This window comes from Xenopus tropicalis, chromosome 1, assembly GCF_000004195.4.
Source record: "Xenopus tropicalis strain Nigerian chromosome 1, UCB_Xtro_10.0, whole genome shotgun sequence".
Lineage (NCBI taxonomy): Eukaryota > Metazoa > Chordata > Amphibia > Anura > Pipidae > Xenopus > Xenopus tropicalis.
In genome coordinates, this window is record NC_030677.2 from 120,674,217 (window position 1) to 120,684,932 (window position 10,716).

The following is a 10,716-nucleotide window of genomic DNA, read 5'->3' on the forward strand; positions in this document are numbered from 1 at the left end:
ACATACAATGACAATGCTGGCACTGCTCCTACAGTCTGTCTGAGGTGTGAACAGGTGACCAAGGTGGGGGTTTACAGTCTGAGCCTGAGATGTGAACAATGCAGGGTTTAACCAATACAGGGGTTTACAGCCTGAATCTGAGGTGTGAACAATGCAGGGAGATAGTCAATCTCAGTACTGATACCATTTAAAGCTTACACAAAGGTAGGCAGTCACAGCAGCCAGACAGGTGGGGGGCCACACAAAGGAGCCGCAGGCTGGCAGTTGGACAGCACTGCTCTAATCTATAGGGGTGGCCTCTGGTGCGCTGATCATTTTTATGGGAAAAAAGAACAAACCCCATTCAGCCTATAATCCCCTCTAATGTACTTGTACAGAGTAATTATGTCCCCTCGCAAGCGCCTCTTTTCCAGAGAAAACAACCCCAACCTTGACAGTCTAACCTCATAGCTTAAATCTTCCATCCCCTTTACCAGTTTAGTTGCACGCCTCTGCACTCTTTTATACTCGTAATAAATCCTTAAGGACTGGATGCTCAAGGTGAGGCCTTACCAGGGAAGAGAAAAATTATGTTTTCATCCCTTGAGTTAATGCCCTTTTTATACAAGACAGAACTTTATTTGCTTTAGTAGCCACAGAATGACACTGCCTAGAATTGGACAAATTGTTATCTACAAAAATCCCCAGATCCTTCTCAATTAAGTATCCCCCAACACACTACCATTTAGTGTATAACATTTAAATTATTACTACCAAAGTGTATAACTTTGCACTTTTCAACATTGAACCTCATTTTCCATTTTGCTGCCCAGTTTTCCAATTTTTTTAAATCGCTCTGCAAAGCGGCAGCATCCTGCATGGAACTTATAGTTTTGCACAATTTTGTGTCATCAGCAAAAATAGAAACAGTACTCTCTATGCCCACCTCCAGGTCATTAATAAACAAGTTAAAAAGCAAAGGACCAAGGACTGACCCCTGCGGTACTCCACTAACATCACTGGCCCAATCAGAAAATGTTCCGTTTACCACCACTCTTTGTAATCTATCCTTCAGCCAGTTTTGTATCCAAGTACAAATATGTTCTAGGCCAACATTTCTCTATTTTAGCATCATTTCTGTGTGGTACTATCAAATTCTTTAGCAAAGTCCAAGTAAATGACATCCACTGCCATTCCAGCCGGGTAATTTGGTAGCACTGAGCACATTTGTCCCAGCACAGTAACCCACAGCAATGCTTTTAATGGTAGGGTAAGTCAGCCTCCATTCATAAATATATGTCCCTCTAGGGGGATAGATCTATCCATGGCTCAAATATAATAGATGAATATACTTTTTGCATCCTCCTGCAGGCAACTTCACGTGATTTTGGAGCTGTTAGTTGCCTATGATAGCAAAGATTTATTGTGGGCGACTAACTTGCTCAGTGGGACATCAGCCTAAAGTAATACTTTAATGGGAAAACATGTTTTCTTTAAAACACATCAGTTAATAGTGCACTTCATATAGAATCCTGCATTTTCGATTTTTACATGAGGTTAGCCATTGCAACAAATCAGAAAAACAGAAAATACCTTTGGTGTCTGTGTGAATCTCCAACACATAACACTGACACCAAAAGAAAAGGTATTTTTAGGAGACTAGTCACCTGCGGACAGCTCATTTTCCATGTGCGCCATAACCCTTAAGGGTCACAGCAGATCAGATCTGAGCTACCCCGGGGCGACAAACCTCCCAGAAATACCTTCCCCTTGACTAACATTTGAAATTGCCTCATGTAAAACATATTACATACTGTGATTAAGTTTAATCACTGGAAAATTCTTTTGCATTTTCTAGCAGTTATACCAGATTAGCAGTTATGCCATTAGTGATTTCCATTCAGTTATCTGAAATACAGTGAAAAGCAGTGGGAATTTCCTCTCCACATACATTAAATGCAGTGAGAGATGGTAGGAAATTTATTCCCAGATACATTATATACAGTGTGGGTCAATGGTTCTTGGCACCCCAGATCACCCTTCTCCGTCTAAAAAGCAAGTTACATGAAAGCTGAAGAAGGTTTCTGCATTGTCAAAATAAACTCATAAATCTTTGCATTGTTAAAAATGCTCCCACCTAGTGGCAGATATAAGGATAGCACTCAAGCAGGAGAACGCAAAGTGGGGTTTTGCTTTCTGGTAGGATGAATTCTCTGCAATGTACACAGTGTAATAAAAACTAAACCATAAAAATCATTACAGAATCCCTTTAAATGGAAGAAAAGGTTAACATAGGATTTTCTATAGAAATGATTGTTGAGGCAATTCATGATCAATAAATGAAAATAAGAAAATAAAAATGCCCAAAACAAAAATGTTACAGTATTAAACAAATAAAACAAATAATGTCTTCAATGGGGGAGTTTGATCACCCCATTAAATTTGTAACAGGATTATTCAGTCTGCTTTTTAAACTGTATACAGTGTAACAGTAGCTACGATAACAGAATGCCCAAAGCAAGGAGACCTAACAGAGCAGAGAAACATTCATAATAAGATGAAAACAGGCTTGCAGGGGTCCCCTTAAAATCATCCCCAAATTACACCAGTGACTACTAAAATAGCCATCCGAAATTCTTGGCAGGACAGAAGCACTGATGTTAGTATCACTCAACGGCAAAGTGAAACTCTAGAGCAACATACAGCCTGTCTCTAGCTATTTATGAAAACATATTTACACTTAAATATAACATGTAGTTATTTATGACAGCCTGTTTACTCAGAAATATACTATGTCTAGACTATGGGGTCTATTTACTAAAGGTCAATAACCACCTAAAATGAGAGATAATATCTCAGATCTTTCAGTTCACCAATGCAGTATCACAAGAGTTATTTTCATGAGCTATTATATCCAGTCAGCTAATAATTAGTAAAAAAATGTTTTCTACATTTTTTTATTATCCGAGTTATTAAACTAAGTCTAACAAAATAACAATAAATATTGGGCCTTATCTCTAACTCTGTTACAGACTATGGAAAAATCTGGAACTTAATTATTTTTATAATCATATAACATATATGTTTATAATGTTGTCTTCCCTGTGTGTACTTTTTGTATTTTCTATTAGTGTTATTACATATGTTTTTATAGAGCGCCAATATATTCGGCAGCATTGTACAATAATTTAGTGTATACAATGAACATAGAGATTTACTAAAGAAAACCAAGCAATAACAAGTAGAATGGGGTGTGGGATGATAATATGTTCTGCGGTGCATCTTCCTAGAAACTATGTGCAAGTTGTGTGTAGTGCAGTTATAGAATTCTGCAGCACATTTGTAACATTAAACACTCATCTAATGGAGTACTTTATACCTATGGTCAGCATAACCAAATACATAGCACTTATACTAAAAAATCAACCAGCAGGCCACATCCTTCTTGACTTCCATGTTAAATGACCCCATACAATTAGTTAGGTTCCCCTGTACCCTAGGGGGCCAGACCCACAGTTTCTGAACCTTTGGTTAAAATATAATAGAATAATATGGCACCTGAGCCCTTATGCATTGCCCCTATTTGGGGGCATTTGGTGGCCACGTCTTTATGTGCACCCATACATATGGGGTGTCATTTTATTCAGGGGAACTTGCAGATTGATGTTTAGTAAGTTTTTGGTAGTTGCCATGGAGATTTTGTGGAAAAAATCTAGGTTTGTATCTGGTTTTTCCTTGATTTCTGACTAAAGCGCTGACTTCTGCAAGAGACTGCAGCCACAATTTTCCATGTAGAAAGAGAAGAGTGGTGCCTCTGAATAGCTGAAGGTGTGCACCTTTTGGAAATATATAGTTTGTGGGGGTTATTTCACAGGTAGGCGGGTTAACACTGAAAAACAGCAGGTAGTGCACATAGAGCGCAGCCCCCCAATTTTTTTTTGTAATTGCTCTTATGCATTGCCCCTGCTTTGGGGTGTTTGGTGGCCACCTCTTTATGTGCACCCATACATATGGGGCATCATTTTATTTGGGAGAATTTGCCTTGGTTCAAAAAAATTTCTGAGATTTTTTTCCCCAAATCCACATTTGATTTTGCATCCAAGTTTACATTTTAGAAAAAAAACAAAAATGCAAAATAAAGCTCCAAATTTCACAATGCACTGACAAAAAGTATTTGGCTTTTGAGTGAAAACTAGATTGCACCTAGAAACCTTAAGGTCTGCAGTTTCTAAAAATACCAAACATGAGGGGATATTTTAGATTAACATATAAGTTATGCTGCATCAACTGTTACATGCGCTTTTCCACATTGTTCTGGTGTGATATTGTACAAAGTACTGCTTTAGTTTGGGGGTTACTTCTGGACAGGAACAGTGGGTTACCACCACATATTTAGTATCGTTGGGCTTGGGAGTATCAGGGCTTTTACAAACAACAAAAAATGTGTGTAAAATCAACTTTTCTATGGAAAAAAAACTCAAAATATACAGAAATTTTTCATAATTTTTTTTTTTTTACATATTACACCCAAAATACACATCATATCTCCAGAAAAGTTATAAAATTCAGTGTGTATGTCGAAGCCCAATTAGTGATGAAAAAAATGATATATAATTTCCCTAGTTTCATGGAGGTTTTCCTACCAAAAAACATTGTTAAAGTGAATGAGTACAAAATGCTTAAAAAACGTCTGGCACTGGGGGGAACTAAAATGCCAAATTTGGCTGGCACTTAAAGGGTTAATTGAATAAAAGCAATGTGTACTAACAAAAAAAGCCTCCTGTAGGCTTTCAGTCAGCATAGGGGTTACCAAATAACCAGTCACAGACGTTATTTGGTACCCCATGTACATTTATGCTTGTGTTGCCCCCCCAACTCTTTACATTTGAACGTGACTCACGGGTAAAAAGGTTGGGGACCCCTGCATAGAGAGTCAATTTGCAAAAAAAATGGTAAAAAAAACCCAAAAAACTAAATGAAGTATATTGATAACAAAACATTAAATACATGAAATAACATATTTATGCTCATTAGGGGCATGCTGAGTGAAAATTGAAAAAAATCAAAGAAGATCCTTGTATTTAAACCAGTGATTTCAGATGTGGCTTTCACTACTTTTATTGATGGTGCAATACTATCAAAGACACATTTTACACACAGCATTTTAGAAAAAAATTAATGACTGGCAACACTGGGTTAAGGGAAAAACAAAATAAGCTGATACGGTTAATATTATCTAGTGATTTCAATAATTTCCAAAACATGGACTTTGCTGTGCAACTAAGGCTGATGCCACACCAGGCGTAGGGCTGATTTTTTCGGCAAGCGGAAAAACGCTTGCCGAAAATTCAGCCCTACGCCTGCTACTTGTGCCTGCACCCGAATGAATGGGATATGCTCGGGTGCAGGCACATGTAGCCGATATACGCACGAAAACGCGAGAGAATGCAAAGTCGAGGACACAAGAGGAAGGAGGTCCCTGCCCCGTAGAGCTTACAATCTATATGGGAGGGGTAACTAACAGACACAAACCTATATGTTTTTAGAGTGTGGGAAGAAACCAGAGTACCCAGAGGGAGAACATAAAAACTCCTTCCAGATAATGCCTTGAACGGAATTGAACTCAGGACCCCAGTGCCACCACACTCTACTGCAGTGATCCCCAACCAGTAGCTCGTGAGCAACATGTTGCTCACAAACCCCTTGGATGTTGCTCCCAGTGGTGTTAAGGTAGGTGCTCATTTTTTGAATACTTGGCTTGGAGGCAAGTTTTGGTTGCATAAAACCCAGTGTAAAGCCAAACAGAGCCTTCTGTAGGCTGCCAGTCCACACAGGGGCTACCAAATAGCCAACTATAGCTCTTATTTGGCACCTCCAGGTACCTGTTTCATGCTTGTGTTGCTCCCCAACTCTTTTTACATTTGAATGTTGCTCATGGGTAAAAAAAAGTTAGGGATCCCTGCTCTACTGAATGAAGATTGTCTACCAATGTTGGGGTCGAGCACAAACATTCAAGTTTTCCATACATCAAAAAGAGGGGATATAACCCTTATCGTAGGGTAGGGTGGGTAATGGGGTGACGTTAAGTTGTTGCATTGCATTCCCCAAGGAGGGGCTTGTCTGCCACAGTTGTCTAGTGCAATTATTAGTTTTCAAGGGTTATCTTCTTGGACAGTGATGGACAACAGAGGCCCAAGGGTTGCACACTGCTCTTCCATGTCAATGTGTAATCCCTATGTGAACCCACCAGGAAACTATTGTCTGCTACCTGGTGGACTACTCAAATATGTTGCACACACATACAGTACTCAGCTCTATTATCCTTTATTCACTAAATGCTCAGACTTTTCACTTTGCTGATTGTATACTAACATTGTTACTGAACAGTTGTTGAAAAGAAATTATGCAATTTGCACACACCTTTTTTAGATCAATCTGAAGCAGAGAGCAATCTGTTGTTTATGCATTAGCGTGAACAGGTTCCTATAACTGTTTTGCAGGATATAGCAATTGGAGGAATTTATGGTCACATTACTAGATACACTACATAAAGTCACTGCTAGATATTGTTCCTCAGGTTGGATGTAAACGTTTATAGACATAATGGCTCAGAGATACCCTGGTTTTACAGTGAGGAAAGACTTAGGCTGTAAAGAACATGAGTCAAAAAAACTTCTAGTCCTGCTGTGTAGTGATAAGTGAATCTGTCCCATTTTGCTTAACCGAAAAAATCCCGAAACGCTAGAAATCTTTGAGAAACGGTGAAAAATCCACGTGCGTCCTTTTTTGCAGCGACTGCGCCCATTTTGACGTGACCATACCTATTTTTTATGTGACTGTGCCCATTTTGATGTGACCATGAATTTTTTTGACGCACAATGATTTTTTCCATGGCGGATTTTCGCGAAAGTGAGAGAAAAGAAAGGGCAAAACTAGCCATACTTTATTTAAAGGGCAATGACATTATTTATTAACTTTTTAACTTGTGTGTTTATGTGACAAAAAGTCACATGATTTTAAGTATTCGGATTTGGTTCAGCCGGGAGCGTGGATTTGGCCGAATCCCAATCCTGCTAAAAAAGGCTGAATCTTGGCCGAATCCCAAACTGTATCCTGGTGCATCCCTACTGCCAACCCTGCAGATTTAACTAGCTTGATAACATCTATAGGTGCTTTCATCATATAGTCAATGGCTAACAATATCTGAAGAGATTCTAAGATTTGTTGTCTGTTCACACCTAGGGGCACATATACTAATCCACGAACGTCCGAAAAGCGTCCGAATGCGTTTTTTTCGTAATGATCGGTATTTTCCGATTTTTTCGTAAATTGTCGCGACTTTTTCGTAGCCGTTACGACTTTTTCGGAAATTGTCACGACTTTTTCCTACCGTTACGACTTGCGCAAATTGTTGCGACTTTTTCGTAGCCATCGCGCCAAGTACGAAAGTTTCGGATTCATTCAAGCTTCAGTATCGTGACTTTCCTTGAGCCAGGTTGGAGCTGCAGAGTGCCATTGAGTCCTATGGGAGGCTTCCAAAATCATGCAAAGTCTGAAAGTTTTGCCCACCGTTTACGAGCGCTCTATATCAGGCACTGTGCTAGGTCACCGTGGTCTAAAAGTGTCAAATACTGGATAATGTAAGCTTATGCAGGAGACCACAACCTAACATGCATTTATATTTGTGCATATTCAGTGCATTAGTCTGAAACAGTTTTGGCTTCAAATAAGACATACATTTTACAGTGTATGTCCCATCTGAGCATCCTACAGCACACAAGTTAAAGAAATGACAAGACTCAGATGGACCTCCAACGGCTTGCACAGCATATATCCAGCCTGTGGGCATCAGAGGCAGAAATCTGTATTCCTAACTAGTGCTATGAGAGGAGACAAGAAGAAATGGCAGCTGAAGCAAATGGGAGGTCGTATATGCTATTGTACATCATTTGCTGTCCTTCCACATAGTAGGGAGGATTAAAACTTTGGTGCAACCTGCTTTGCTTAAATTCTTAACTCACATCAAATTAAGCATGTCCAATATTATCTGCGTTTACATACACCCCCTTTGTAGGGTTGCCACCTTTTCTGGAAAAAAATACTGGTTTTCCTATTTTTATAACCATTTTCCCAATTAATAACATTAGCACCAGGGATCATTTTTACCAGCCAGGCCAGTAAAATACCAGCCAGGTGGCAACCCTACCCATTTGGTATAGACCCCATAGAAAAAATTCAGGTCAAAGAATATCCAGTCACATTAGCTTGTTCCCCCGACATCGCCCATGTACATCATACCTGGTGATTGGCAGACCCAGGCAGGTAATCTGTGGATTCTGGCAAATACCAGGGGGCTGCTGTAAAATGGCAGTTATGGGCCCATTCATTAAACCACAGATTTTCACCAATTAAAAGCATGATTGGAAAAAATTTGGAGTAACCACGATAATTTCTGATGTATGAAAATTGAGCAAAAATTATTTTCTTGGTCGTACGAAAATATTGTGGTTGCGATCCGAAAGTCACAAACTTTTTGTATCCGAATGATTAACGGTACAAAAACATTTCTAGCTTTGAATCTTCAATGCATGATTTTGGAAGACTCCCATAGGACTCTATGGCACTCTACATCTCCAGCCTGCATACCCCCCAACTGTCCCGCTTTGAGCGGGACAGTCCCACTTTCTATAGCGCATCCCGCTAGTGCTGGGCGGTATGACCAAAAATTTATATCACGGTATTTTTCTAAATTATATCGGTGTCACGGTATTTGACGGTATTTTTTTTTCCCCATGCATGATTAGGTGTTAACCCCAGTTTGCAGGCACCCCCCCCCCATATACATAAAAATTGGTGGCCAGGGGCCAGGGCCCCTAAATAGTTTGCAGGCACCCCCCCTCCATATACATAAAAATTGGTGGCCACCCATCCTCCCTCCCTCCACATAAATAGAAATTGCTGGCCACCCATCCCCCATCCCTCCCTCCACATAAATAGAAATTGCTGGCCACCCATCCCCCATCCCCCCTCCCTCCCTCCACATAAATAGAAATTGCTGGCCACCCATCCCCCCTCCCTCCACATAAATAGAAATTGCTGGCCACCCCAAACACCCCCCCACCCCACCCCACCCCCTTCACATAAATAGAAATTTCTGGCCAGGCAGGCACCCCCATAAAATATCCCCCCTCCCTCCACATAAATAGAAATTGCTGGCCACCCCAAACATTGGTGTTCAGTGATGCGTCCGAGTGATGCGTCCTAGCGATGGCGCTTTTGTAGAGCGTGCGCGCTGACATCACGTGCGCGTTGACGTCACGTGCGCGCTGACATCACGTGCGCAACCCGGAAATACTTCGAAAAAATTGCAGGAGGCGCGCACACCGGTATGGGGGTATGTTTAAAATTGATATCATTTTTTTTTAAAAAAACGGTGTTCGGTTTATATCGGTATACCGCCCAGCACTACATCCCGCTGTCCCGGATAGTTCCCTGAATGTCCCACATTTCCGTAATAGATTACAGAAATGCGGGACATTCATAGAACGATCCACAATAGCGGGATGAGAGGGCTTAACCTGAGCGCTCCAACTCCTTGCGCTGCTTCTCTCCTTATGTGGCTCCTTCTCCGGCAGTCCCAGGCCCTTTTATAAGGTTGCGCTCGTGCGTAATGACGTCACACGTACACACGGGGCGCAACCTTATAAAAGGGCCTGGGACCGCCGGCGAAGGAGCCACATAAGGAGAGAAGCAGCGCAAGGAGTCGGAGCGTGTATGGGGGGCTCTGTGTTTGGGGGCACTGTGTATGGGGGGGCTCTGTGTGTGGGGGGCTCTGTGTGTGGGGGGCTCTGTGTATGGGGGGGCTCTTTGTATAAAGGGTACTGTGTATGGGGGGGCTCTGTGTATAAAGGGTACTGTGTATGGGGGGCTCTGTGTATGAGGGGGGCTCTGTGTATGAAGGGCACTGTGTATGGGGGGCTCTGTGTATGAAGGGCACTGTGTATGGGGGAAACTGTGTATAAAGGGTACTGTGTATGGGGGCACTGTGTATAAAGGGTACTGTGAATGGAGGCACTGTGTATGGGGGGCTCTGTGTATGAGGGGTACTGTCTCCCCTGTGTATAGGGGGGGCAAAACTGGTACATAATTAGAACTCACTTATAACTGACTGCCTTTTCTCTATATTTGTATTTTATATGTAGGAGTTGCTATTTTGTTTTCCTTAGGTAGTACAGTATGAGGGTATAGCACATTTGCATCTGATCCCGCCATTTCAACTATATAAAAGGAGTATTTTTAGAAAAAAATGGGGTGTGTTAATTGGGGCGTGGCCACAAAAGTGGGCATGGTCAAAAAAATTTGCCGCGCTGTGCGTGCCAAATCTTTTTGCCTCTCTTTTCAGTTTTCAAATGTTGGGAGGTATGAGCCTGGCCAAAAGAAAGTCACCATACCGAAGATTGAATGAATTCCGAAAAGGTCGCAGTCTTTCCAAAAAATACGACTTTTTCGTGGAAGTTATTGAAAACCATGAAAAAGTCGTACTATTTTAACAATATTATTGTGGTCATTCTGAAAAGTTCTAAAAATTCGAAGAAATATGAATTTTTCTGAAAAAAAAATTGTGGTTTAATAAATGGTTTAATGTGCTGGTGGGGGGGCTGTTTGGGCCTCTATGTACTTGAAATGAAAGGGTCTATTTTGAATCCCAGTCCAGTCCTGGTGCTGGGTATTATGGGG